This window comes from Bactrocera tryoni, unplaced genomic scaffold, assembly GCF_016617805.1.
Source record: "Bactrocera tryoni isolate S06 unplaced genomic scaffold, CSIRO_BtryS06_freeze2 scaffold_25, whole genome shotgun sequence".
NCBI classification, from domain to species: domain Eukaryota; kingdom Metazoa; phylum Arthropoda; class Insecta; order Diptera; family Tephritidae; genus Bactrocera; species Bactrocera tryoni.
In genome coordinates this window covers 1,391,354-1,394,920 of record NW_024395977.1, presented here as the reverse complement: position 1 = coordinate 1,394,920, position 3,567 = coordinate 1,391,354, and the positions used below count along the sequence as shown (strand labels likewise).

At 32.9% G+C, this 3,567-nt stretch overlaps 1 long non-coding RNA gene across 1 annotated transcript; it reads right to left on the bottom strand.

Moving 5' to 3' along the window:
- Positions 1–627: 627 nt before the first annotated feature.
- On the bottom strand, positions 628–1,486 carry LOC120780931. Its single transcript, XR_005705975.1, has 3 exons — positions 989–1,486; positions 776–928; positions 628–714 (listed from the first exon to the last, which is right to left on the bottom strand). It is a non-coding gene; the product is annotated as an uncharacterized LOC120780931 (long non-coding RNA).
- Positions 1,487–3,567: the final 2,081 nt, after the last annotated feature.

The following is a 3,567-nucleotide window of genomic DNA, read 5'->3' as shown; positions in this document are numbered from 1 at the left end:
TATATGTGCATATATATTTTGTATAACTGCGCCACATGGACATATGTATGTATATATGTTCGCAGTGACAAGAAGCCGCGAAAAGAGAATTCGATAATCTCTAAACTTTAGATATATGAATGTATAGTATATGTATATATGAAATATGTTGATGTGAATATGATTAAACTAGCGAAAGAGCAAGTTATGCTCTTTGTATGTTATAGTGGTATATGTGATATATATCCCAGCGGGGCATAAAAGGCCTTCATATGGCCTAATTCATGTCGGAATTGTAAGGTAGAAAGGGCTTACTCCGCCATATAAGCTTCATATCTTTTTAACATTGCATGTCCTACATCGTGAGGCCTCACATCAAGCGACGTAAAAAAGGAGTAAATGAGGCCTTACCTCTGCTATCTAAAAAAGGAGTAAATGAGGCCTCACCTCTGCTTTCTCTAAAAGGAGTAAATGAGGCCTTACCTCTGCTATCTCTAAAAGGAGTAAATGATGCCTTACTTCTGCTATCTCTAAAAGGAGTAAATGAGGCCTTATTGTTTTAATAAAAATAAGCTGTTTAATAATGACACGGAAGACTCTTAATTCATCAAAATATTATTTTGATTTATTATCGTAGGTTTTTTTATACACCCTATTTTTTATTAATTGTATCGATTTTTTAATATGTATAATTTTCGTAATTTGGGAAGCCGTATTCGAAGGACTTCAGAGCATCTAAAATTAGAAATAGCAATTGTGAGTTGTGAATTTATGTATTTGATTAAATCAAACCTACCAAACACAAATTTTCCAAATAAGTTGGTTTTTTTAATGATTTTTTCTTCTGCAGCCCATCCCAATTGTACGCTAACAAGCACTCTTTTGTGATGATAAATTGTAAAGATTTTGTAATAGGTGTTGAACCTATACATTCTTTAATGCTACAAATCTATTGAAATCAGGAAAGTATTAATTATATCTATAGTTTCGCAGAAAATACTGTTCATACAGTTAACTTTCTACGTAATTTGTTGGAAACATTTCAGCATTTTCCTCAAAATGCTCCATTTCTTCAACGCTTTTTATTTGAAATATGTCCAGGCTTGTAGATTTCGGAAATGCTTTCTCTAACAGTTTATCCATCTTCACATGTAGCTCACAAGTTAAGTTTTTCATTTGTTGCACCTCTTCTTCTATAATTGTTTAATCAATTTAATATACACAATTATGTATTGTAATTACTTACCCAATTTTTTTCATTTTATTTCCACACTCACAAGGTGGAGAATTTTTGTCATTTATCAATATTTTGGTAGGTTGACGGACATTTTGCTTTAAAACTTGTAAGTAATTTTCAAATTTATAGCTCCAAAAATAATCCACATTACCATAGCTTTCAATGCAATCAGGCAAATGTAACAAATTGTGAATAGTGTATGAAAATTTTTCTTCTCCATAAATGGATCCAAATTGTTCAATGAAATCGCAAAGCATCTGTCGAACAAAAGGCAAATTATTTTCCCATTTATTTGAAGAGGAAATTCGATATGCGCAGTGCTGCAATAAAAAGTGATAAAAAAAATTCTCATCAAAATAGTCCTTGCAGAGTACAATGCCAGTATAAAGCAAAAATTGCCTGAATTCGATGGCTTTCCATCTGGCCAATTCTTCAAACTCCCTTGGCTTTCGACCAAATTCCTTTGGAATGTATTTTCGAATACTTTTTATTTTTTTGTTTAATTCAACTTTCTGCAGAGAAGTTATCTTACGAGTTTTATGTTTATTTTCCCAAATTGCAGTCAATATCTTTTTTGTGCAACCAAGTTCGAAAAGGTGCATGGGGCCCAAAGGTATCTGCGTAACCATATTAATCCCAATTTTTTCGAGAACGTTTGGACTTTGCAAAAAATCTACGCAGTGATGAAGTCTATCGTTTCTATTTTTAAAACTTTCATCTGTTCTTAATTGTGCGGGAGTTTTACTGTAAGTTAATCTTTTATTAATCTTCTTACCAGTTTGTGTGCATTTTGAACACCCATTGCTCTTTGTGTAGCCAACAACACCGGCAAGAAATGCTCTTGCCGGAGCATCGCAAATAAATTTGCAAATTTTTATAGACATTTTTATTCCATTCAAGAACCAGCCATGAGCATTTAAGTGCTTTATTTCATCTACAAAATTTGTTAAAAACTGGTTTATGGAATTCGGCTTACGGTTACTTACATACGCGCCAATCAAAAATGGTTTCATATTATTACGATTTGACACTGCTCCTAAAATTGGCCAAAGTTGTGTCACTGAACTTTTAAAAAGCGGGCACCCGTCTATATTGATATCAATATATAGGCAATCCATATTTGGAGGAAAAGAAATTTTCATCAAAAAAAGGGCATTTTCTACTCCGAAATGAAAGTATTTTCCAGGCGACACATAAATTATATTAATTTCTGAGTTAGGCAACGTCATTAATTGTTTCTTTGATGCAGGTACACGCACGTCAGCACTACGAAATATTTGGAGAATTTCATCGCATGCCCTCTTACGAATTTTATATTTGACACACCAATTTCTTAATTTCGCATTTATGTCATTATTATTGTTGTTAGAGTTACCAGTAGCCGCATTACGCACATTACATATATTTATATTTAGTTCTTCGGATACATTTTTGCTACAACTGGGAACATTTTCATTTTCTGGAACAATAGCTTTTTTCACGATTTCAATTGTGCTCTTTTTTTCTTGCCACAAGTCGACGAAAATGTCTATCACTCACTCCACATTTAGTTTTTCCCATTTCAATAGAATAATTAATTTACTATTCAATTAGTTTCATATATATGTATATTAATGTAGACTTTTAAAAAACTACAACTTACTTGTAAGTCCGCGTACGAAATGAGAAAATATAATAACTATAAGCGTAAACGCTGCGTTTCCGAAGACAACGAAAAATAGAACAATAATGGCAAACAGTAACGCGGTTGCATATACGCAGTATTCGGTGGCGACAAGAGGTCGGCGGCAGATAACAGTAAAAAATTTACAAACGCTGTGCAGCTTTGAAAATGAATATCATAGTCTACTTTGTCTCTTAATTTTGTACACCTTACCCTACGCTACTAAAACAAGGTCATTGTGAGGCATTCATGAGAAAGGGAAGGTATTAAACAAATAAGGCCTCACATTGCCCTGCTTTTGTGAGGCCTTTATTTTGACCCCGCTGGGATGTATGTATGCATGTATGATATACAATTTTTATTTGCGCATATGCTTTTGATTTTTTTTCTTTTGATTGCCGTAGCTTGTTTTAAGCAATCCTGCTTATACTTGATCAAGTATAACCCTTTCAGACCTTCAGTACACAATTGTGCGGGTAAGACTAAAAATATGTAAAAAAAAAATTTTTCGCTTTACTACGTGTTAAGAACCGAAAGCAATGATTATGCCATTTTTTTCTAACGGTTGCTTTGATTTTTTGTATATATTTGTCACAATTTGCAAAGTTTTGAAGTGTTCAACCGTGTTGTAAAGAATGGTAAATTGAAATAAATTTTGTGCAGTGTTTTAGTTTAGAGATGTTTTGCA